Genomic DNA, 26,580 nt, shown 5'->3' with positions numbered 1-26,580 from the left:
ACTCCAGCAGAGCTGCCCTGCGGGGAGGTGGGGGCTGCACTGCTGGGCATTGGGCCCTGGGCTGGCTTGAGACTGAGGCCTCCTCTTTGCTCGTTCGGCCTGGACGGTCAGAGCCCCATGGTCCTAGGCAGGAGGACGCAAGGATTACCTGGGGGGACTGAAGCCCTGGGAGGTGAAGAGCCTTGCCCGGGGCACACCGGCACTCAGTGGCAGAGAGGAAGTTGATCTCTTGACTCTCAGCCCAGTGCTGTACCCCAAGGCCACTTTCCCTCTCCCAGGGCTGCCAGGCACAGGGGCAGCACTTCTCCAGCGACCCCTTGCGCCATCCCGGGGCCCCATGACACACCTTGGCCAGTCTCAGTCCTGCTTTACAGCTGGGGAAACCAAGGGCAGGTGGCCCGGTTCAGGGACAGAGCTGGGACGAGAACCCAGGAGTCCTGTTCAAACCGTCAGAGCCATCTCCCTCCCTCAATGGGGGTAAATCCCTGGGACCTGGACTCTCAATCCCATGCCCTAACCTGCCTCCCAACCCCCTGCTCTAACCTCCCTTGTCACCATGCTAACCAGCCCAGCCCACTGTTGCCAGAACAGTGGGCAGCTCGTTATGCCGGAGCTGGGAGGGGGGTAGGACTGGGAGAGGTGTGGGTTGGGTTTCCACAGAGAAAACCCCCTCAACGGAGCTGCTGGGGGTCTACTCCAATGTCCCCGCACTGGCTGACAGTGCCACGGTCTGGCCGGGCTGGTGGCTGAGAGACGGAGCCAATTCTCTCCTCTGCATACGCAGGATGGAGCTGTCAGGACTCCTACCAAAAAAAGCCAGTGCAGCCCCCGAGACCCGCCCGGGCTGGGCCTCACTGAGGCAATTTCAGCCCCAGCCTTGCTCTCTGGAAGTCCCCCCCTTGCCAACCTGACCCCTCCTGTGCAGCAGGGTAGAGGCCCTGGCACACGTCTGGGTGGGGGAGGAGGTTTGGAAAGGGGCCGGGGTGGGCAGGGGCGAAAGGCATGGGGGATGGAGAAGGAGCAAGTGAGAGGGGGGGAGTAAGGGGACTTTGAAGGGCTTGTTCTTTCCAGCCACCTTGTGCTTAAAAGAGCCCTGCCAAGGCTGAGATGAGACCTGGGGACGTCTTTGCCCCAGGGAAGATTTCTTCTGCGCTGACAGTGGAGGCTTCCATGCTGCGGCCAGGGAGATAATGAGGCTTTGGTGCCAGGGAGTCTCAGAGCCCTTTGCAAACCTCCTCCCCACCCCGCCAGGCCGGGCAGGAGCTGTACCCCTGTTTCCCAGCACAGGGGAACCCCGAGGACATCACCCACAGTCACACAAGGGGGGTATGGAACCCAGACATCCCAGGTCCCCAGACACATGCTCAGGCTGTGAAACCAAGCGTTCTCTATCCTAGGCAATGTCGGGGGCACACGCCAATAGACCGTGTCCTGTGAACATCTCCCTGGCCACTAGCCATTGCCCTGACACCACTACCCCTTGCATTCGGCACCCCACCTTCCACTGATCATCAACCAGACACCACTACCTCTCACATTCGTCACCCTGCTTTCCACTGGCCATCAACCAGACATCACTACCCCTCGCATTCGGCACCCCGCCTTCCACTGACCATCAACCAGACACCACTACCCCTCGCATTCGGCACCCCGCCTTCCACTGGCCATCAACCAGACACCACTACCCCTCGCATTCGGCACCTCACCTTCCAGTGGCCATCAACCAGACACCACTACCCCTCGCATTCGGCACCCCGCCTTCCACTGGCCATCAACCAGACATCACTACCCCTCGCATTTGGCACCCCGCCTTCCACTGGCCATCAACCAGACATCACTACCCCTCTCATTCGGCACCCCGCCTTCCACTGACCATCAACCAGACACCACTACCCCTCGCATTCGGCACCCCGCCTTCCACTGGCCATCAACCAGACACCACTACTCCTCACATTCGGCACCTCGCCTTCCACTGGCCATCAACCAGACACCACTACACCTCGCATTCGGCACCTCGCCTTCCACTGGCCATCAACCAGACACCACTACCCCTCGCATTCGGCACCCCGCCTTCCACTGGCCATCAACCAGACACCACTACCCCTCGCATTCGGCACCTCGCCTTCTACTGGCCATCAACCAGACACCACTACCCCTCGCATTCGTCACCCCGCCTTCCACTGATCATCAACCACACACCACTACCTCTCACATTCGTCACCCTGCTTTCCACTGGCCATCAACCAGACATCACTACCCCTCGCATTCGGCACCTCGCCTTCCACTGGCCATCAACCAGACACCACTACCCCTCGCATTCGGCACCCCGCCTTCCACTGGCCATCAACCAGACACCACTACCCCTCGCATTCGGCACCTCACCTTCCAGTGGCCATCAACCAGACACCACTACCCCTCGCATTCGGCACCTCACCTTCCAGTGGCCATCAACCAGACACCACTACCCCTCGCATTCGGCACCCCGCCTTCCACTGGCCATCAACCAGACACCACTACCCCTCTCATTCGGCACCCCGCCTTCCACTGGCCATCAACCAGACACCACTTCCCCTCGCATTCGGCACCTCACCTTCCAGTGGCCATCAACCAGACACCACTTCCCCTCGCATTCGGCACCTCACCTTCCACTGGCCATCAACCAGACACCACTACCCCTCGCATTCGGCACCTCACCTTCCAGTGGCCATCAACCAGACACCACTACCCCTCGCATTCGGCACCCCGCCTTCCACTGGCCATCAACCAGACACCACTACCCCTCGCATTTGGCACCCCGCCTTCCACTGGCCATCAACCAGACACCACTACCCCTCGCATTCGGCACCCCGCCTTCCACTGGCCATCAACCAGACACCACTACCCCTCGAATTCGGCACCCCGCCTTCTACTGGCCATCAACCAGACACCACTACACCTCGCATTCGGCACTCCGCCTTCCACTGGCCATCAACCAGACACCACTACCCCTCGCATTTGGCACCCCGCCTTCCACTGGCCATCAACCAGACATCACTACCCCTCTCATTCGGCACCCCGCCTTCCACTGACCATCAACCAGACACCACTACCCCTCGCATTCGGCACCCCGCCTTCCACTGGCCATCAACCAGACACCACTACCCCTCGCATTCGGCACCTCACCTTCCAGTGGCCATCAACCACACACCACTACCCCTCGCATTCGGCACCTCACCTTCCAGTGGCCATCAACCAGACACCACTACCCCTCGCATTCGGCACCTCACCTTCCAGTGGCCATCAACCAGACACCACTACCCCTCGCATTCGGCACCTCACCTTCCACTGGCCATCAACCAGACACCACTACTCCTCACATTCGGCACCTCGCCTTCCACTGGCCATCAACCAGACACCACTACCCCTCGCATTCGGCACCCCGCCTTCCACTGGCCATCAACCAGACACCACTACCCCTCGCATTTGGCGCTTCGCCACCCTCTGGCTGTCCGCTGGACACCCTCCCGCCTCGCATTCAGCACCTCCTCTCCCACTGGCCTTCGCCCATGTGATGCCGGCAGACCAAGCCCCAGCTCATGCCAAGGTCCTCATGTTTCAACTGGACACCGACAGATCTGGCCCTGGAATCCGCCGGGCCCGCTGGCAGGTTAATATTGATCAAACCGGTATTAGAATGCGAAGGAAGCGTTCAGACGCTGTCAAATGCTTGTAAGCGTCTGCCTGAATTAACCTCACTGGCAGCGTCTGTGCTCCGTACTGCAGTGTAATGTTTGAGAAGGCGTAGCGTGAGCCTCTGTGACCGGCTGAATGACTCTGCAGGGGAGGGACATTCATTAGGGAGAGGCGTTGCTCTTCGAGGGAAATTGTTCCACCCCTCCCGAAAGAGGAGCCCCATCAATGCCAGACGGGCTCTGGGTCCATCTGAGAAGTGGAAACTCCCCACGTCTGGATTGGGGAGTAGCCAATGAAAGGACCAAAGACTCTTATCGTTGCTCTCCTCCCTGGGAAGATGAGTCTTGCCAGTGGACTCCTCGCAGCACATCGAAGGCGGGGTAAAAAAACCAGACCAAAGGAACTGAGGATCTTTGTGGTGCTTGGACTCAGGGGGGGCGAGGGAGGGGAGGTGTTTCTAGGCATGGCTGAGGTAGCCGTAAAGGACAAATCAAGCTTGCTTCTCTGGCAGGGTTCTGGTGTCTCCTGGAACGCAGGACACCATGAGGGCCTTTAGAGCAGTGGGTCTCAACCAGGATTATGCATAGCCCTGGGGGTACGCAGCGGCCTTCCTGGGCATGCAACAACTCATCTAGCTATTTGCCTTGTTTGACAACAGGCTACATAAAATGCACTAGCGCCGTCAGTACCAACTAAAATTTCATCCAACGACTTGTTTATACTGCTCTATAGACTGTATGCGGAAATGGAAGGGCAGTAGTTATATTCCCCTGGATTTATTTTATAATTCTATGGTAAAAAGGAGAAAGGAAGCGATTTGTCAGTAACCGTGTGGCTGTGACACTTTTGTGTTTTTATGTCTGATTTTCTAAGCAAGTAGTTTCGAAGTGAGGTGAAACCTGGGGGTACACGAGACTAATCAGACTCCAGAAAGGGGGACGGGAGTCTGGAAAGGTTGAGAGCCGCTGCTCCAGAGGGCTCCCACTCAATTCCTATCCCACCCTATCACTCTCCAGCAGGTCACCCTGTGTAAGCGGCTTTACTGACACAAGCCAATTCGTGCTCCCATTGGCCCGGCCTGAGCCGACACAGCTAGAGGAGAGTGAGCTGGGCACCCTTCCTCCTTTGCAGCAGCGAAACCACTGGCCGTGGTGATCCAGCACCATTAAGGACTTCCTGCTTTCAACACACAAACTGCGCCAATTAGATCTGGGAATAGTGGAAAGAACCTTGGGACACCTAGGAAATCACAGCAGTCATCCCACTGCTGGTGGAAAATCCTGGCATGAGTGGGGACGGAATTTGGATCTTGCCACCTGAACTAACGGAGAATCCCCATTAGTGATTAACAGTACAGGTTCTATGAAACACAACTGAGCAGTTCTGATCCATTCACTAGATTGCAGCGGTGTCACAGACACAGCTGGATCCATTACAAGATGAACCCCCGCCACACTCCCGCAGTCACTCTTTAAACTAGAGGTGGCTGGCATGGGCCTACATTAATCTGGTTACCCCGAGAAGCCACCCCCAGTAATCACACAGCTCAGAAACCTCCCTCCACCTCTCCCCTCCAAGCCATTTTTGCAGCCATATCGACAGGAGCTTAGTCCATCTAGGGCTTATTTAAGCTGCTTTGTTTCCTTTATTCCCCGCTCCCTTTGCAGCAGCTCAGATGGTGCTGGACTTTTAACACTGGGGGCTGGGGAGTTGCAGGCTGAGCGAGAGAAGAAGAAACAGTCGCTCCTCTCTGGTTTTATTTGCTAAGGAACCTCTAAATTGAAATACACAGCTCCATTTTCGGTTAAACAAATGGAAGCCCTTATACTTCAAAGGCACAATCATATTCCCCAGCAGCCTTCAAGTGTGCTTTGAATTGCAGTTTTATTTTATTTATTTACGGGGGGGGGGAGAAAATAAACACGGCGCACAAAATCCACTGCCCTTAGTTCTTGTCATCAGCAGTTTGTTTGATGACAATAGCAGCCCTGGCCCCCCGGGATTGAATGCCCCTTCCCCGCTGGGGGCCTGCTTCACAGCAAACAACAGGGCGGGGGAAGAAGGGGGTGCGCATGGAACTAAAAGGCTCTCAGCTTCTTTCATGCGGGGCAGTTCGCTTGCAGGTGGGCATTTGGACTTCCTGGCTTCTCTCGTCCACGGACCAAACTCAGGACTGTCAGTGTAAAGGCGGCAGAATGTCTCCGGTGAGCCAAAGGCGTCGGGCTCTTACCCCAGGGCAGGCAAGCGCCATGGTTCCCCCTATGCCCAGAGGACAGCGGTCACAAGCCCCGCTCCCAGGACAGCAGGGATTCTATGGCCACCCCAGCACAGACAGGGGAAGCTAATCTGAATACATGCTAGCTGGCCATGGACTGGGTTGAATGCACCCAGATAACAGGAGATTTATTCCCTAGTCTAGATTTGCCTTCTCTGGCCTTCAAGATTGCCCTGCAGCATGCAGCTGCCTACCAGGTGCATTGTGATGACTGGAAAGTGCTTTGAAACCCAGGGACAAAGGGCACCGCCCGGAGTCCCTGGCCCAGATCACTCTGAAGATAGCAAAGCCCCAGCCGCACCAAGGAACAGGCCAATAATGAACGGGATTGGTGTGTTTCAGGGCGCCCTGCATGGCAGCGAGGGGTCTGAGCTCTCTCTCGTGCTCCATCCTCTTGGGGGTTTCAAATTCACCCCTAAACATATCCTCTGCCGCCGGACTGTCTGCCCCCAGAATGTCCAGTGCTGGCTAATCTTCCTTCGCTTTTATTTTCAATCTAATCTTTCTTGAAAAAGAAAAGCAAAAGAAGAAAGAAAGAGAAAACGCCTTCATCTTTTCCACCCCCCCCCCCCGGCATAAGTCAAGCTCTTTAGCTTAAGCAAAACTGCTAAGTGTTGAGAACTGAGAGGAAAACAATAAATTGATGCCAATCTACAATACAGATGCCCTCTGTCTGCCATCCGGCAGCATTCCTAACAGTGGAGGGGGATCAAAGGCATGCCCCCTTGGCAGAGAGCGCACAGGATAAACACATCTCAGGGGGCATGAAAGGCACTTGCGCCCATTCGGCTGGCTGAAATGCGCCAGCTGGAGCTGGCTGCTCTGACAGGCTGGCTCCCAAACGAAAGGGAAGGAAATAAACATGACAGACACCGTCCCTCACCCCCCCCCTTTCATTTCTGGAGGTGCTATCTAGGAACCGAGTAGCCATGTCTGGTTTGTGACCTGCTATGGCCATGGCTAGCAGACAGCCAGCCTGCAAAGAAACTGCTATGGAAAGTTGGCTCTGCAAACAGGGATGTGACTGACCACAGAACAGGCCGTACAGAATAAGGAGTAGCAGCAATACCTGGCCCCAACCCAGCCACTTGCACCGGTGTGTCTCAATGCATTTGTCCCACAAGCCCCCTGCACGTGGAAATCCCATGGCATTCAGTGGGGAAACTAGGCACTGAGGAGTTTGCAGCTGGATCACACCCAAAGGAAAGCAAGCAGCATTAGCCCCATTTCACAGATGGGAAAACCGAGGCATAGAGCAGGGACGTGACTTGCCTAAGGTCACCCACTGAATCAATGGCATTGCTGGGACTAGAACCCAGGTCCCCTCCATAAGCTAACCTACAAAGTCCCACCACGCTGCAGCCTCACAAGCCCATGTGACAGCTCACCGGGGAGGCTGCGTCCTGGAGAAGTCAGGAGAGCTGGGAAAACCGGTCCTCCATGATAACTTGGCGAGCTGCTTCACTGATGTCCTGGGTCTCGTCTCCTGGATGAGACGAGCCAGGGAAGGAACTGACAGCTGCTGGTGTACCCAGAGCTGGTCCCTGGATGAGTGGCCTTTCAGGCTGCTCTGCTCCCAGTCCCACCTCACCCTTCAGCCCCTCGAGGAAGTATTTGGGCCTGGAGCACGTCCTGCATTCACTCCTGGGAAAGGAGATGGTGCCAGAGAGCTGAGACCCTGACGCTCTCTGGCCCTGCCCAGAGCAAGTCTACGAGAGGCAACCCGGTGTGATCTCAGGGGCAGCGCCTGCCACCCCACGGCCCGACGCTATCCGTCAGGAGGGATTAGGGGCGCGCAGTGGCCGGGCCGACACGGAGCCTCACGCTCTCACCCAAGCAGCTGGGTCACTCCAGCTTGGGCGGTGCATGTGGTCCTGCTCATCCAACACGCACGCTGCCGAAGGGAAGACCCAGCTCTGCCCCACCTGCAGCTAAAAGATCGCCTCCTCCAGTTATCGCGGAGTCCCCGGGCGATGCTCTGAACTGCTCCCTACGAAGCCAGGCAGGACTCTGGGGAAGTCTCCTATCTGTGAGCAGACTGTCTGCAGGGCTAAAAGCTCACACGGCTTCCACCTTCCTGGTTCTGACCTCGGAGCATTCAGCATCCTCTGCCCCTCCGTGCGCTTCCCACAGGCGGGCTCCTGGGGAAGCCAGAGGGTCCTGCCCCCCAACTTCACAGTCAGACGTGACTCTCCACCAGCCAGTAAAACAGAAGGTTTATTAGATGACAGGAAGATGGTCTAAACCAGAGCTTGTAGGTGCAGAGAACAGGACCCCTCAGCTGGGTCCATTTTGGGGGGCAGTGAGCCAGACAACCCCGTCTGCACTTCACTCCTCCTCCCCAGCCAGCCCCAAACTGAAACTCTCTCCAGCCCGTCCTCCTCTGGGCTTTGTCCCTTTCCCGGGCCAGGAGGTCACCAGATTCCTTTGTTCTCCAACCCTTTAGCTCTCACCTGGCAGGGGGGGAAGGGCCCAGGCCACCAGTGGCCAGGAGACAGAGTGTTGCCATTTATGTACACTGGCCCTTTGCTCTGCAACAATTACACCCCCTTATCCCACCACCTAGAGACTTAAGAAATGCATAGGGGAAACTGAGGCACTCCTACAGTATTCAGAGGAAATATTAAGAACAGTCCCACTTCGTGACAATAATCTATTGTCCAGTGCTTGTCAGACAGCAGGGCTCCTGTCCCATCCCCTGCGGACCCTGTTTCACTGCTGGGCTGATCTAACTGTCAGGGAGCCTTCCCTGATCACCTCCTCATCTCATCCCCCCCAGGGGCACCCCATTCACACCCTAGGTAGATTTAGCTCCTCCAATCTCCCCTGTCTATGGCACCAACACCCCCTCCCAATCACTCCAGGGCTCGTCTTCCCTGCAGATTTAACTCCTGTTGTCCCCGCACTCCTGTCTCCAACGCCTCCTCCCACGGCTGATTCCAGTACAATGGGCAAGGCCCCGCTCAGCGTGCCAAACACAACCAGAATCTGGCCTTCTCCCAGCAGACCTGCCGGATGCTCTGCTAAAATCCAAATATACTGCACCATCTGCTTGCCCGTCCCTCACTAATCTGCTGCCGGGCCGGTGCTAACACAGCACCCTCCAGTAGCATCGATGAGCATTTCTGGTTAGAGCTGAGACCCCGGCTAGCTGTGCTAGCCAGGTAACTCCGCGCCTGGTTTCAACACAGATAGAAAGCCCCCCAAGTCTGCTCCTCCGGGGGACAGGGTCTGGCAGGAGAAAGCAGATTGAGCCAGCTCGGGTCCTAGCCACCCCCTAGAGGTGTCAGCCTAGCCGTTCCCCCCACACCTCCTCCCACGCAGCTTGTCTATAGCCCCGCACCTGTCCTGGCTGCCCCCTGGGAGGGCAGGAGGGGGGCTGGGTGCAGGGTGGCGGTTACACTGAATGACCCCCCCCCCACACACACACACACACTCTCTCCCCACCGAAGCCGTTACCACAGGCGGGCGACCCGGCGGCCCCTCCACTCTCCAGACGAAGCAGTTAATCAAAGCCGATTCCAGGGCCATTCCCAGGGCAGCCCGGTAATTGTGAGGCTGGGAACGAGATCGGAGAGGAAGATTGGACCAAGGGGGGGCGGCGGAGGGTGCTGGGGGCAGTGGCTCTGAAATGAGCAAGGCCCAAATGGACTGGTTACAGATGAATGGCAAACAGGATCAGCAGCAGAAAACCCAAGAGGTGGGGGCAGGTGTGGGGGGGAGGGATACGGGTTGCGGGGAGGCGGGTCTGCATGGGGGGAGAATTACAGACACTGACACTGGCCGGCCCTGTGCTCAGCCTGCTCCATGCCTGGCGGCAGGGGGCAGGCTGGGCTTGGGGGCTCCCCCTGAGGGGCGAGAGGCCACCGCCTGGAAAGTGTGGACAACCCAGGCCAGGGAGCGCACGCGGCCTCTGGGGATGGGCAGAGTCCTGTGCCCCGCAGCCCAAGTCTCCCTTTCTGGCTGCCACAGGATCCAGTCCCACTCACGACAGGGCGGGGTGGGCCAGGCTTTCTTTGCTGACAGGCTGAGACCTCCCACCCCAGAAGGCATCAGCAGCCAGGATCCGGGCTCCAGAATTCCCAGCCCCCCAAGTCTAAGGCGCAGGCCACGAGCAGCAGACGGACTTCGAGCAACGCAAGAGCTCTGGGGCTGGTCCGAGACACTCGAGGGCTGAGGCCTGGCATCTTCAGGGCACCCAGGCAGCCCCTCCCTGTGCCAAGCCGAGATCCCATTCCAGCTGTGGGGGGCACGGAGCGATTGCCTCCCCAGTCGGTCCCGCGGCAGTCTGCACACCTCCGAATCTGATCGCAAACAGCAAGCTCTCTTCTTGCCGCTTTGAAGCCCCTCCGCCATCTGTTCTGTGTTAAAGGGTGAAACGCAGCGCAGAGGCGGAGAAGTGGCGTGTAATTCTGCTACTGATCATGCCATGGGTATGCGCTCGCGAAGGTCACGGCAGCCTTTTTACGGCAGCTAGTTCTGTGTTCCCCCGCCCTAGCCCCATCTGCTGAGAGCCCACCAGCAAGCAGCAGGGACTTCAGCAACACTGGGAACTCATCTCGGCTCTGGGCCGAGACTGGGAGGGGACAGTGGAATGCTGGGAGATACAGATCTGAAAAGCTTAATCTCTCTAATAGCACGGATCCGAATTCCTCACTCAACACTGAAATGCAGCCACCTCTTGGGTGGGACACAGCTGCTATTTAACCACCACACCGCCACACTGCACAGAGATTGCTCATGCAGCACTGAAATGCAGCCACCTCTGGGGTGGGGTGCAGCAGCCATTTAACCACCACACTGCAACACTGCACAGAGATTGCTCACTCAGTGCTGAAATGCAGCCAGCTTTGGACAGAGCCCGCACAGCTCTTCCAAGTTCTAGGCGAGTTCCTCAAGGTTTGTCTGCCTTTCTGGCACCCCAAATGTCCCATGATGTCTTTCATAGGAGTGCGGGAGTTTCCCCAGCCCGGCTTTCCGGTCTTCATGGTGTTGTGCTGTGCATTGGCGGTTGCCACCCTCCACCCCAGAGGTGGCTGCAATTGAGTGGTGTGGGCACAGTGTGACCTGAAACCCTTATTATCCTCCCTCAGACACTCTCCTCGTTTGCATGCTGAGGCTTTCCTTGCTCCTTCCCCCCTGGAGTCCTCCAGCCCCCCTCCGGGATGATGAGGATGGTTGCTGTGGAAATGACGAGGAGGCAGCTGGTGGGAATGGAGGGGGGCTTGGATTTCAGGTGGGACTGGGAGAGGAAGCAGCAGGCGCCGAGGGAACCTGAGCCAGAGGGAGAAGGAGGCCTGCAGCAAGCCCTAAACGACTGAGGAGGAGGAGGCAGGCTGCTCGCAAGATCAACCCGCTCCCAGCCGGCCATCTCCCCTCACAGGTCCCGCTCTGGCGCCTGCCGAAACCAAGCCAGACTCCCCTGGACTTCACGGGGAGCAGGTTCAGCACCAACAGCCTGACTTTGAAGGCTGCTGCCTCCTCGCCTCCCGCTGAATGCCAGGACAGCTCGGGAGGGGTGCAGGCAGCAGGGCCGTGTCGGTGTCCAGTGCCCCGCTCTGCTCAGACCGTCACCGGCTGGAGGTTCCTGACCAGGGAACAGGCCTGCCAGCTAAGGCTCTGGCTTAGGACTCCCGGGTTCAGCTCCTGACTCTGCCACTGCCTCTGTGTGTGCCCTTGGGCACATCACTTTGTCTCTGGGCCCCCCATAAGGCCACTGATCCCTCCTTTGAGGCAGTCACTCAACCATTGGGTGTCCATCCAGCACCTAGCACAATGGGGCTTCGATCTCAGCTGCAGCCTCGCGGTGCTGTTGCAATTCAAACAATGAATAATAATAAATGGAGGCCGATTTGGTGCCCCAGCGTTCCGACAAGCCCTCGTTTTCTGCCTCGCCACCGCGGCGTTTGGAACCTGGCGCCCTGGAGTGACGTCGTTACCATCCCAGCTGAGGCCGAGAAAGGAGCCTGCTGACGAACGTTGTCTAGCTCGTTAATGGGAAGCTGCAACAGCAAAGTCTTAATAAAACAAAAATAAACCAATCCCACTAGTGAGCAACGAGAGACAGCACAGGCTGGGTGTGAGCAAGAGGAGCACTCTGAGACGCAGCTCTGTAATTCAGGTATCATCAATTTAGTTACTGAACTGAAATAAAAGCGAGATCTGAGGCTGGGAGATTTCTGGGCCTCCAATTTACATGCAGCAAAGTTCTTTCCCTGGAAATTTTCCATGTAGATTCTTTTTTGATGCCCCTAGACATGAGCGCGAGCTCCTGGAGTTTGATGGCAGAGCGTGTGGATTTTTGCACTCAGGTGGCTCAATTTGAAAAGGAGGAGACGGAGGGGGAGGAATACAAAATTACTCCGAGATGCTCATGGGGGAGAGAGAGAAGAAAACCTGGCTTGGTAACGGGGAGATGATGGGAGGGAACACGCGGGGGTGAGCGAAGGAGGATCTCTGGTGGTTCGGGCACTAGCCTGGGTCTAGGAAGAGCTGGGTTCAATTCCCTGCTCTGACATCTCCCTGCGTCACCTTGAGCACGTCGCATTATAGCTCTGTGCCTCAGTTTCCCATGGGTGCAATGGGGATAACAGCAGAGTGTGCGACAGGCACAAGGGTCCGGGAGCCACCCTGGAGCCTGCAGAGGGCCCAGCACAGCGGGAAGCACCATGGTACAAATCACGAGTCACATAGTGCAGGCAGGTTTCAGAGTAACAGCCGTGTTAGTCTGTATTCGCAAAAAGAAAAGGAGGACTTGTGGCACCTTAGAGACTAACCAATTTATTTGAGCATAAGCTTTCGTGAGCTACAGCTCACTTCATCGGATGCATACTGTGGAAAGTGTAGAAGATCTTTTATCCACACAAAGCATGAAAAAATACCTCCCCCCACCCCACTCTCCTGCTGGTAATAGCTTATCTAAAGTGATCACTCTCCTTACAATGTGTATGATAATCAAGTTGGGCCATTTCCAGCACAAATCCAGGTTTTCTCACCCTCCTCCCCCACACACCCCCAGCCAGTGCCAGTGACTGCCTGGGGGTGAAGTCTGCTGAGGAGTGGAGGGACGGGGAGCCAGGCAGAGAGTTTCACCTCTCGGTCGCTGGTTCGAGTCCCGCCCAGACGGGTTGGGATGGGGAGGTTATCGCGGGCTGGCGGGAAGGCTCAGAGTGGCCAGGAGAACGGGAGGAAGGCCTGACGCGGTGGTGATGGGCTTAGTAGAAGTGGTTGATACGTGCATCGCTAGACAGGTGTGTATGGAGACACACCGATCTCCCCCCGCAGTACTCAGCGCTGCATTTACCGGCCCTTCGCACCTCCAGCTCCCCAGCCAGCCGGTCGCTAGGCCCCCCGCGGAGCAGCCCCCGGCCCCGGGCAGCGTTAATGGTAACTGACGGTGCCATGATGCAGCAGGTACGCAGGCACGGGATGATTGGCACTTTGACAGGCGGGGACGTGAGTGGCTCAGGCGTGATTGACGGGCCGAGTGTATCAACAGGCCATTTCCAATTCACTCCTCGACACCGGCTCCTTCCCCAGGAGCAGCCTTGCTTTGTCCCCCCGCTGCCTCTCCCCATCCCCAACCCTCCCACTGACACCTGACGCTCTCGCCTGCAGATCTGAGGCAGGGAGGACGCTGGGTAAGAGGGGGAGGGCGCTGGTCAGAGCTGGGGGGTCTTTGGGGGCCCGCTGCAGGGTGATGCTCTCCCCCTCCTGGGAGGGCAGCGTCTGCACCACCTACTCCCCTGGCCCTCAGCCGCCCGCCCCGCACTGGACCCCCGTGGGGCTGCAGCCCCTGGCGGGTGAACCCCGTTGGTGGGAGGCGGCTGTGGAGCTAAGGATCCCACGCAGGACTGGGCGAGGGTGAGGGCAAGACGAGGACTGTCCCACCTGGCAGGTGGCTCAAAGGAGAGTCCTCCCCGCCCCGCCCAAACGGCTGCAGCTCCCGCGGCTGGGCGCCCGAGGGGGAGCGCCCTGGTTCTGCAATCGCGTTGAGGCAGCGGCCATAATGTGCCGGCCAGACGTGCATTCGCGCAGCCCGGGCAGCGTCCTGGGCACCCCGCGCTCCCCAGGCACAGCCGCAGCGCACCCCCGGGCCACGCCGGACGCACAAGCCCTGGGGGCACAGCCGCGCCCAAGGAGGGGTGTGCCCAGGGGCTGGGCGCCCTGGGGCTCCTGCTGACGTCCAGGGGGGCTGAGGCAGCTCAGGGCCTTGGCGAATCTGGGCTGCCAACGCGCGCGCAGACATGTGGGCATAAGTGCACGCAGATGCACCCCAGCAGGTGGAGGCCTCGGGCTGATCTCCACCAGCAAAAGCCAGGCAGACGTCGCCCACACTGGGCCCACGCTGGAGACACCCATCGGCGTCTTCCCCGAGGGCGGACAGAGCCAGCGGGTTGGGATGGGGAGGTTATCGCGGGCTGGCGGGGAGGCCACGCGCTAAGCCCAGCTGGGTAAGCGGTGCTGGCAGGGCTCTGCCCCTTTCTCTCCGGCCCGGCAGAGGCAGCCCCGCCACTGATGGGTCATTATCGCTTCGCCCCCATCTGCTGGGACTGTTTACACGCCACTGGCTAATTAGAGACTAATTAGCTGGTGCAGGAATTCAACCCCTTTCCAAACCCAGGCGGTGGCGAGGAGGGAGAATTGGCACTCGAAACATCTGCACATCAGCTCCCCGCTGGGGCGGGGTCTGCTCCAGGCAGCAGGGGAGTGGGGTGCACTGGGGGCGGGGGCCCAGCAATTCCTGGCACCCGACAGGCAGGGGCTACCGGAGCTCTCCCCGCCCCCTCCGACACCCACACACTGTTAGGACAGGTACACAGACAGACAGACACAGCCCTGGTGCGGCGATACCAGTCCTGGCCAGCAGCCCCCCCCGCTACACTGGTCCTGGCCTCACACAGTGCCCCTCAACCCCGACCCGCAGCCCCCTGCCAGTCCAGCCCCAGCTTCCACCCCCCCAGCTCTGCTGGTGCCCCTCAATCCTGACCCGCAGCCCCCTGCCAGTCCGGCCCCAGCTTCCACCCCCCCAGCTCTGCCGGTGCCCCTCAACCCCGACCCACAGCCCCCTGCCAGCCCGGCCCCAGCTTCCACCCCCCCAGCTCTGCCGGTGCCCCTCAACCCCGACCCGCAGCCCCCTGCCAGCCCGGCCCCAGCTTCCACCCCCCAGCTCTGCCGGTGCCCCTCAACCCCGACCCGCAGCCCCCTGCCAGCCCGGCCCCAGCTTCCACCCCCCCAGCTCTGCCGGTGCCCCTCAACCCCGACCCGCAGCCCCCTGCCAGCCCGGCCCCAGCTTCCACCCCCCCCAGCTCTGCCGGTGCCCCTCAACCCCGATCCGCAGCCCCCTGCCAGTCCGGCCCCAGCTTCCACCCCCCCAGCTCTGCCGGTGCCCCTCAATCCCGACCCGCAGCCCCCTGCCAACCCGGCCCCAGGCTCCACCCCCCAGCTCTGCCGGTGCCCCTCGACCCCGACCCGCAGCCCTCTGCTAACCCAGCCCTGGGCTCCACCCCCCCAGCTTTGCCAGTGCAGATCGGGATGGCAGAGGTGTGTATGGGGAACCCAGTGGAAGCCGGCCACTACTGGCATGTTCCTGGTCCAATTAGCCATGGATGCTTTTCACACGGCTGGTGCAGATTAGCATCAGCGGCTGCTCTTGGCTCATGGCCGCTGCTTCGCACTTAGGGAAAGCCAGCCACCAGTGAGAGCCTCTCCGTCCCAGCCAGCAGGAGCGCTCACCCACACGAGCCAGACTGCCCGAGTGGACGGGGACAGTAAGGGGGGGCATGGAAACCCAGTGAAAAGAGCAGCAGGAATGCGCCGGGGCTGGGAGAGTGAAGAGCCCTCCCTCACTGCTGCCCCTTTCATGCCATTAATCCCTCTTAATGGGATAAAAATCTTTGCCCCTGCACTTTACTTACACAACGGGCATTAGGAGCCGTGCTCTGGACCAGCGCTCTGTGCATTAGCATGGGCAGGGGGGCGTTTATATAGGTCAAGGGAACGCTTCACTGCCCCCCAGCCCCGCGCCGACGGGGAGTAATGGAGCCTAATTCCCAGCCGTAATGGGGCAGCTTTGCAGATAAACCCCGCGAGAGAGCCCCTCGCCCTGCCCCGGGAAAATCCCCTTTTATGGACGCCGCCTTCTAAGCCCTGAGAAACCAAACCTGAACCCCTGCCAGGACTCCACTCAGGTCGAGGGAGGCTGTTAGCGAGGGAGATAAAACCGAGGGGCAGCAAAGGAGATGTTAAGTCTGTCGATTCGACTGCGTGTCCTTCGCAGCCCCCCCGCCCTCAGGTGCTTTCAGCCAGCGAGGATGGGTTATTGACTAGGCGCCTTTCACCATCAGCCAGCTCAGCCAGAGAAGGGGAGGGGGCCGGGCATAATCTGTAATGAGAGGTGCTGGGGTACAAGCAATTTTTCCACTTTAATAGCTGATGCGGTAAAGCCAGAGGCAAAGCTCAGCCCTGGAGAGCCTGGGCACCAGTTAAGCTCTGGGAGGGGAGCAGGGGCCACGCCCGGAGGAGCGCTAAGAGCTGGTGTCCTGCGGGCCCCCGGGCGTGGCACAGGAGGGGAGGAAAGGGCAGAGGCCCCGCACAAACGGGCAGGGGGCTGCGAAGCGGCTCGGCAGTGCCGGGCAAAGCCAGCGAGAGAGACACCGAATCCCCCTTCGCCTGCTTGGCTGCTCCGGACCTGCTGGCCGCGCTAACAAGCCGCGGGACGGGGCGCAGGGACGCCTTGGGCCGACAGGGCGCGGCCCTGAGCAGTGAGCCGACGCAAGCCACACAGCATGGCCAGGAGCACGGCCGACCAGCTCCAGCTCCCCCCTGACTGCGCTCAACTCTGGTTACGGGGGCAGCTCACCCCATGCTGGGGCAGCCACTGCAAGGTTCCCAGAGCTGGAGGGGGCCGAGGACACAGTCTCTGTCCTGAAGCCTCCCCTGGCCCCAACTCCAGCCAGGCTCGGCTGACTGTGCTGCCGGCCGCTAGCTGGCTAATGCACACGGATGCCGCTGCGTCTCTGGGCTCTTGTCCCTGGACATCGATCTGGCTCGCTCCACGCCAGGCCTCTCCTGGAAAGGACACTCCCGCCAGCGTGACTCTGGTTTCCATTCCCCGCTGGCTGGGCTGACTCGGTGAGGGCAGAGATGCGCATGACGCCCCAGCGGGCAGTGTGGCTGGGTTTGCTTCCCGGGCCGGGCCCCAGCTTCAAGGACAGGTACTAGCTTGTCCCTGGGAATAGTGGAGATTTTTTCACTTGTGCTCTTGGATACAGGGGGCTCCAGCACAAAGGCGAGGACTCTGCAGTTCCTGGCCCAGCGCCGCCCACCTGAGCGTGCGCCCGTCTCATCAGGCTGCCAGGTCTTTGGGGCAGGGCCGGTCTGTGCAGCCCTTGGCACAATGGGGCCCTGATTTCTGCTGGGCCTCCCCATCTGACCCCCCAGCTCTGCAGGCTGGGGCTAACCCGGGGCCTGTTTGCTCTGCTCTGCTGTTGTCAGCTAGATGTTCGGGAAGCAAAGAGCGACTCCGGCTTTTGGAACGGGAGGGTGAGGAGAGGGGAGGCGGGCGGGCGGGGCCGGACTGATGGAGGAGGACAGCTAAGGGGCCTCTCAGACCAACACCCCAGGGCTCTCCTGGAGGGGGGGCAAGGAACCAACGGGAGTCGAGGAGCGTGCACGGTGGGCACAGGGAGCAGAGGGCCCCCTTGCGCCCGCACTCATGGGCAGGCAGCAGGGGCTGCAGGCTAACAGGTAACCCAACAAGGCAGTGCCGGGCCTGGCATGGCCCCTTGCACGCGGAGTGCCAGGCTGGTGCTGGCCGGCAAAAGAGATTGTGCAGGTACCATCAGCAGAGAGGAGGCAAGGGAGACGGAGGGGGACCCTCCACGGTACCCTCCCTGCCCGCCTCACGCTCCCCTGTGCCCCCCTCACCGCACGTCCCCTGCCAGCCCCAAGGTTGGAGCCGGGGCAGGGGGGTGCCCTCTCAGCAGAGCTGTGTGCAGGGCATCTTTGTTCTAGAGGCAAACCGACCTGAGAAACCCACAGCTCAGCCGGAGCCCCTCACTCCCGATCCGCAGCCCCTCCTGCTATTCCAGCCCGGGGCTCCCCGCATCCCAGGCCCGTGACTCCACGCAGAGGAGGATTTGGCTCCATCCTCAGCTTCACGCAGGAACGTGGCAGAGGCTGGGATGGGCTCAGCCAGCCCCTCACGCTCTGCCTGTATCGATGTCTCTGTGGCTGCCGTTAATCCTCCGGCAGCTGTCGGGAGCTGCGTGCCACTGAGCCGGGGTCCCGCGGGCAGCTGCAGGGTCAGACCCAGAGCTGCCTGGAAAGGGCAGCGAGCCCGGGAGACAGAGGCGAAGCCAGACGCGGGTGGAGCAAGCGCCCAGGAGAGGGGGGCACGAGAGAGGCTTGGGGGGTGAGGGAAGGTGGGGCGTGCAGCGGGCACGTCCCGACGGAGGGGGCTCTGCTCTGTACGGACACGGGCAAGGCGGTGTCAGGAAGACCAGCCCCCATGGCCACAAAGCCCCTTTGGGCTGCTCCAGCCTCGATCCAAACCAACGTTGCCTTGGAACCTTTTTCGAGGGACTTTAACTTTGTTCTAGAGGCAAACCGACCTGACAAACCCACAGCTCGGCCGGAGCCCCTCCTGCTATTCCAGCCCGGGGCTCCCCGCATCCCGGGCCTGCTGATGCACCTCGTTCCTAACACCTGCCCCCTGCACTATTCCAGTTCTGGGATGCCCAGCACACAGCTCTGCTGAGAGGGCATCCCCCGGCCCCAGCTCCAACCTTGAGCCGTGCCCAACGGTGTCGAACCGAGTGGCAATCTCACGCCATGGGCAACTGGAATCCGCAATGAGATCCACCAGATTCATTTCGCCTCCTGAGCTAAAGCCAGAGGGGAGGGCCGGGAGCTGCCCCCAGGGCCCTGCTGAGGGAAAGCTGGAGGAGCCAGCTGAAGAATTCCCACTGCAAAGCAAACGGTGGCGCAGTGAGACATGGCCAGTCATTATTTGCTCCAGGAGCTGGAGAGACCCAGATGTGCTACGTTCCAGATAATTGAGAGATGCTTTTCCAGCCAGAGGGTCCGCTGCAGGCCAGGGGACAACACGCCCCGCTTGGTTCTGCTAAAGCACCAGGCGGGGCAGGGAACCTGGCTGTGCCTGGAGGGCTGTCCCCAGGGGGGTCAAAGGTCAATCCCCAATTCATTAGCTTGCATACTCTCGCAACACTTAAGGATTCTCTCAGCTGCTGCTGTCCCTCCTGGCGGGCTCTGCTTATTAAGTTACACAGAGACCAGACAGGAAGCATAGGACAGGGATAGCAGACAGGATGCCTGGGTTCCATTCCTGGCTTTGCTGCTGCATTGATGTGTGCAAGTCTGTGACGAAGTGGGACTGTTCTTAACGTTTCCTCTGAATACTGTAGGGGTGCCTCAGTTTCCCCTATGCAGTTCTTAAGTCTCTAGGTGATGGGATAAGGCGATGTAATTGTTGCAGAGCACAGGTCCAGTGTACATAAATGGTGACACTCTGTCTCCTGGCCACTGATGGCCTGGGCCCTTCCCCCCTGCCAGGTGAGAGCTAAAGGGTTGAAGAACAAAGGAATCCGGTGCCCTCCTGGCCCGGGAAAGGGACAAAGCCCAGAGGAGGAGGGGCTGGAGGGTGAGTCAGTTTGGGACTGGCTGGGACATGGAGTGAAGGGCAGACGTGATTCTCTGGCTCCCTGCCCCCCAAAATGGACCCTGCTGAGGAATCCTGTTCTCTGTACCTTCAAGCTCTGTTTTAGACCATGTTCCTGTCGTCTAATAAACCTTCTGTTTTACTGGCTGGCTGAGAGTCACGTCTGACTGCGGAGTTAAGGGGCAGGGCCCTCTGGCTTCCCCAGGACCCCGCCTGGGCGGACTGGCTGTGGGAAGCGCACGGAGGGGCAGAGGAGGCTGAATGCTCCGAGGTCAGACCCAGGAAGGTGGAAGCCGGGTGAGCTGTGTGTCCTGAAGACAGTCTGCGGTGCCACAAGTACTCCTTTTCTTTTTGCTCACAGAAAGGAGACCTCACCAGAGTCCTGCCTGGCTTCGTAGGGTGAAGTTCAGAGCATCGCCCAGGGACTCCGTGACAAAGTCACAGGCCCGCCGTGCCTCAGTTTCCCCCACTGCATAATTGGGAGGATGGGGCAGGAGGGAGGATGATCAGCTAACGCCCAGAATCTGTTTCTGTTTCAGGATTGGAGGTGCCCCCTTGTGTTCGATTCCTCCCAGGGTTACCAGGAGGAAACAGGAGCAAATAGGAGTGAGGGTCCCTAAGAAGCAGCAATACAAATCCAGCGAGCCAGAGACCCCAGGCCAAGCGCAATGCTCACCCCGTCAGGAGACAGGGCGAAGCCGCGTGCGTCCGGTCAGCGTTACCACCACCACCGCTGGGATTTCCCCGCTGGCCGCCCCGAGCGGGGAATGAGCCCCAGAAGCCACGGGCGAGCTGCTCAGAGAGGGCGAATGTGACACTGTCTCTGTCTGTGCACAATCCAACAGTATCGGCAACCACGGCTCTTCTTTACCACTGGACTCTTACCAGCAGCAGCTGAGAGCCGGCCCCAGCGTGCTGCACAGACACACAATAGCCGAGATCGGGGCCCCGTCGGGCCTGGCACGGCACAGACAGCGACCGAGATCGGGGCCCCGTCGGGCCTGGCACGGCACAGACAGCGACCGAGATCGGGGCCCCGTCGGGCCTGGCACGGCACAGACAGCGACCGAGATCGGGGCCCCGTCGGGCCTGGCACGGCACAGACAGCGACCGAGATCGGGGCCCCGTCGGGCCTGGCACGGCACAGACAGCGACCGAGATCGGGGCCCCGTCGGGCCGGGCGCGGCACAGACAGCGACCGAGATCGGGGCCCCATCGGGCCGGGCGCGGCACAGACAGCGACCGAGATCAGGGCCCCATCGGGCCTGGCACGGCACAGACAGCGACCGAGATCGGGGCCCCATCGGGCCTGGCACGGCACAGACAGCGACCGAGATCGGGGCCCCGTCGGGCCTGGCACGGCACAGACAGCGACGGAGACCGGGGCTCCGTCGGGCCGGGCGCGGCACAGACGGCGACCGAGACGGGGACCCCGTCGGGCCGGATGTGGCACGGCCGGCGACCGAGACGGGGGCCCCGTCGGGCCTGGCACGGCACAGAGTATGTCTGAACTGCAGTTTAACACCCCTGCTGGCCTGTGTCAGCTGACCAGGCTCACAGGCCCAGGCTGTGGGGCTATAAAACCCATATAGACATTTGGGCTCGGGCTGGAGCTGGGGCTCTGGTCATTTTCCCAGACCAACGCCTCCCCACCCCACGGAGAAAGCACGTCTCAGTGAGGCTGGTTCCCCTGCTGCAGCCCGGGGAATGGTCCCTCGCTCCTGTGCTCTGCTCCAGCAGGCCAGGAAGATGGAGGAGCAGCCGCTGCCCCCTTGCTGAGGATGGCAGGTGGGGAGTCACACCTGATCCCAGCACCCCCTCACCCCAGGCCCCCTCTACGCTCTGCCCTTCCTGGCGGGTGTGCTCAGCAAGCAGAGACCAGCTCCGGTCCCTGCTCCGGCCCTCGGGGACCCACGGGGGAGGCCGGGTTGCAGCCAGATAGCTTGGCCCATGGGTGCACTGAACACACACCAGGTCTGGCAGGCGACTGCCTGTCTGCAGCCAGGGCGGTGAGCGGCTGGTCCCAGAACAGCCAGGCCAGGCCCCTTCCCTGCCAGCGTGGAAAGGGGTGGGTGTGGGTGTCAGCAAGGCAGCATGGTCCGGAAGAGGGGAACTCCGGCCTTGATGCAGATGCTCCATGAGCGCAGGTGAATCCCTGCCCCTCTGTACCTCCATTTCCCCCTGGGAACAATGGGGAGAGCGGCCCTGGCTCCCAGCACTGGGTAGCGTTCACTATTGCTGTTCCCCGCTGCAGGCCGGGAGCATGGGGCTGGGACGCTGCACGGGGGGCAATGAGCTTGGGGTTGCTGACCCATCACTGGGCTCTACTCCTTCTTCACTGTGTGAAGAGGTGCCACCCTGCTCTGTGCCTCAGTTTCCCCCCCCCCCATGTAAAACAGGTTTCCATACAGCCCACCTCCTGCGGCGGGAAGGGGAATCATTCAAGTGCAAGGCCCTGCAGAATTATCCTCCCCTGGCCCCCCAGGTTAGGTTGATTTATAGGAAGCGAAGCAGCCCGGAGCCTGCTTCCCACCAATTGATATTAATCAGGCTAAGAAACAGCTGGAATAGCGAGCGCAGCCGGGGCCAGAGCTCTGCTAATCCCTCAGCCGCTGCCCCACCACCTCCCCGTGTCCCCCACACAGTCCCCAAAGGGGGGGCGGCTGCCTGGATTTTTCAGTCTCATTTCAGTTGGGATTCACGGGTCCTGACTGCGCAAAGCCCAGCTCTCCCCGGCCGACGCTGGTGCTGGTGCGTCCCTTCGCTAACGTTCCTCTTTGCAAAGGGGGTTGGATACCCTTCACTTTCACACGCACACCCACGGGGGGTGTCCACCGGGGACCTGCACCAACCTGGCTGCTGCAATGCAAAGCAGGTGGCTGGCTGGACGTAGAGCACTCGTGCAGACGCCCTGCATGGCTGCAAATCACTTTTTACACTGGTGAAAATATGGGGCGGGGGGTTGCATGAAGGTAGCTAAGCCAGTGCAGAGCATCTCTTCACACAACCTGGTCGGCGCCTCTGGGCAGACCTCCTGCCCAGCTCTCTCCCCGGACCTCTGCTGTAATGGGACACCAGCTTCCCTGGGGGTAATGGACAGGAGCCAGTGACTGTCTGCAGGCAACTGCCCCGGCGGCTATTGGGATAAGTGGGGAAAGTCTCATGTTAGGCCTGTGCCCAGCAAGTCGTGTGGATTTAGGCAGGTCTCACTGTCCAGGAAGCTGTGGCTAGCGCCCCCCCACTTGCTTCTACTGGGCCTGCTCCCCCCACTCTGACCAGCAGGAGGCAGCGCTAGGACCTGCTTGAAAAGGGCGGCGTTTGGAGAAGATAACATCTCTCGGAAAGGGTCAGGCGCCCACCCCCACAGAGCTATCAGACATCCTGGGGTTAGATAAGCAGCAATAGACCCAGCACAAAGATGCAGAACTATTCCACTGACTCATCCTGCCAGCCAGACCAGGTGGGCCCTATCAGCTCCAGCCCTGGAGCATCGCTCTGACGCAAAGGGAGCTACCGGCAGAGATAGAGGAGGTGCTGCAAGGAGAACCCCTAGACAAGAATCGAGTCCAAACCGTTATCCACTGCAGTGTCTGGCAGGAAGACGTATTACAAGGCCAAGACCTGCTCCCAGGGGGGATGGGCTCCCCAAATCCTGCTAAGGCCGCTGGAAACACTGAACAGAAAAACAGCAATTGGCTGCGCTGAGTAACGTGGAGAACAGCAGCAGAGAGACGGCGCGTACGCTGGGTTGCTGGCTGAGGGGACAGGGGTTAGCATCTCTGGGAGCTCTCTTCTGCTGGCAGAGTGACTTACGGCCCAGCCAGAGAGCCCCCTTGTCCACCGAACAGGGCTGCTCCTGGCAGCAGCTCGGCTCTGACAAGCAGCTCTGAGCATTCTCCTCAGCTGAGAGTTTTTAAATCCGCTGGCGTGTGGGGAGAAGAAAGAGAGAGGATAACCAGGGAGGCGTTGGTGACAAGCCTGATCTCTATCTCTGTCAGCTCCACACACAACTCACTGCTGCCCTGTCTACACACATGCTCATTACACGCACACTCATTACACACACACACACTCATTACACACACACACACTCATTACACACACACTCATTACACGCACACTCATTACACGCACACACTCATTACACGCACGCACATGCTCATCACACACACACATTACACACATGCACACACTCATTACACACACGCACACGCTCATTACACACACGCTCATTACACACACACACTCATTACACACACGCACACACTCATTACACACATGCTCATTACACACACACACTCATTACACACACGCACACACTCATTACACACACATGCTCATTACACACACACACTCATTACACACATGCACACACTCATTACACACACGCACACGCTCATTACACACACGCTCATTACACACACACACTCATTACACACACGCACACACTCATTACACACATGCTCATTACACACACACACTCATTACACACACGCACACACTCATTACACACACATGCTCATTACACACACGCACACACTCATTACACACATGCTCATTACACACACACTCATTAAACACACACACACTCATTACACGCACACACATGCTCATTACACACACACATTACACACATGCACACACTCATTACACACACATGCTCATTACACACACACTCATTACACACACGCACACACTCATTACACACACATGCTCATTACACACACACTCATTACACACACGCACACACTCATTACACACACACATGCTCATTACACGCACACACTCATTACACGCACACACACGGACACGCTCATTATACATACATGTGCACATGTTCATTACACACACATACTCGCTACACACATGCGCTCATTACACACACACACGCTCGTTACACACATATGCTCATTACTCTCACACACACACACAGACTGATTACTCACACACACGCTCATTACACACACACACACACACACGAACATGCTCATTACAGTGAGTCCAGCACAATAAACCACTTCAGCAAGGGACAAAAATACCCCACCTCCAGCCCATGCCAAAGAGCGAAATGCAGCAAGCAGCTGGCGGGGCTTGTGGGAACGAATGGACCCCAGCACTGATCCCCTCGCTCTGGCTCAGGCTCACACCGAGCCTTTATGGAGCCCGCCTGGCCGGGTGGGGCGAGGTCCCTGGGATGGGCGTCCGCGCAGGGCCACGCGTCCCGGCACTGGGCACACCAGCCAAAGCCTTGTGGGGCGCAGTCCCCGTGGACAGATGCCTCAGTGCTTGAGCTGGGTACAGATGGGGCAGAGTCTCTCCTGGCTGAACCGCAGGCTTGGGAGCCAGGACACCTGGAGTCTATCCCCAGCTCTGCCACTGCCCTGCTGGGTGACCTTGGGCAAGTCACTTAAAGCTCTGCCTGTGCCTCAGTTTCCCCAGCTGTAAAATGAATGATAACAACCAGCATCCGGGGTGGGAGGTAATTCAGCCCTACATACAAAGCGGTTGGAGAGCCTGGGGGTGGGGAGGGACATTCCAGGAGGGGGCAAGGTGGATCCACGGGGATTTCTCATCTCCAGGCTCCTATAAGGTGGTTTCACTAGATGTGCCTAAGGTGCAGGGGGAGCACTGAGCACGGCGGGAGGCAACTCTTGACTCTTGGAGCATTTGCCCCAGGCTGCTTCCAGCACCAGGGCAGTGGCTGGACCCGGCTGACGCTCCCAGCCCATGGGCAGCAGTCCTGTGCCCAGAACCCCCGCGATGCTTCCACTGGTTTTACAGAGCCGTCCCTGGTGTTTGCCACTTGCTCTCGGCCAGTGGCCAGCGGGCCGGGGAGGCCAGGTTCAGTATAACAGCTTCCGGCTCTGCAATGCCCCTGCCCGGGCCGGGCATTGCGCTCTCTCCCATCACCCAGGAGGGAGCAGGCCGTGCTTGCTGGAGGCTCTCCCAGGTGCGTGCGGCCAGGGCACCGTCCCAGCCGGGCACGCAGCTGCCCTTGAGAAGTCTGGGATCCTGCTAACCTCGGATCAGCTTTGACAGGAGCTTCAGCGAGAGGAAGAGAGGGGAGGGGACGGGACGGAAGAGGCAGGCTGCAATGACAAGAGGAAAACGTGATAGTGGTAAATACCGAGCACATGCCTGCCCCCCCCCGTCAAAGAAGCCCCTTGCTGGGGGGCTAGGTGCGCCCCTAGCTGCCTTCCCAGCCCATGGAGCTGAAGGAGGGGAGGGTGCAGGGCTGGGGGAGATACAATGTGCCCGTCTCTTTCAGAGGATCTCAAAGCACTTCATGGACATCGGCCCAGTTCTCGCCATGGCCCCTCCCCACCGCTCCGCTAGGGCCAGCCTCATTCACTCATTGGCACAGCAGAGGGAGGGGCCTCATCAGGGAGAGTCCATATCATTATGTGCCCAGGGGAGAGGGTATCGTCTCCATTTTACTGGAGGGAAACTGAGGCACAGAGCAGGCATGAACCGGGGAGTGAAGAGTTCACTGGATCCTTGAGAAGAGATCCCAGGAATCTGGGCACCCAGGCCTCTCCTCTAGCTACTAGGCCACACTGCTCCTTGCTGACAGCGAGAGAAGTGTCTTCATCACACACAGCAGTTCACATGCCTACAGCTGAGACACATGAGGGGGGCTCTGCACAGGCTTCCCACCCCCACCTCCCGCGGTTGCTGTAACACCCATCACAGCCTGTCTGCGGCTCTGCTGCCATGATGGTAGTTCCTTCCTGACCCCGGCTTCTGCCCTGAAGCAAGCGGATCCATAACACAAACACTGGCTGCAGCTGAGCTGGCCCGGCTGCAGACGCTCCCCTCACCCCCCTTGCAAATAGCCAGTGACTGCTTTGCAATCGGACCAGGCTCCTGGCCTCCATCACACCTGCAGCAGGAAGTTCCACGGTGATTTATATAACCCCCCACTCATCCCAACCAAGCAACCACAGAAGAG

General features: G+C 59.6%; 1 protein-coding gene across 3 annotated transcripts in view; it reads right to left on the bottom strand.

Annotated features, from left to right (window-relative positions):
- SDK2 (sidekick cell adhesion molecule 2) overlaps positions 1–26,580 on the bottom strand; it is a 172,010-nt gene that overhangs the window by 86,936 nt on the left and 58,494 nt on the right. The window lies entirely within an intron of this gene.

Source organism: Lepidochelys kempii, chromosome 14 (assembly GCF_965140265.1).
Source record: "Lepidochelys kempii isolate rLepKem1 chromosome 14, rLepKem1.hap2, whole genome shotgun sequence".
In the NCBI taxonomy this organism is placed as follows: Eukaryota; Metazoa; Chordata; order Testudines; family Cheloniidae; genus Lepidochelys; species Lepidochelys kempii.
This window is presented reverse-complemented; position numbering and strand designations above follow the sequence as displayed.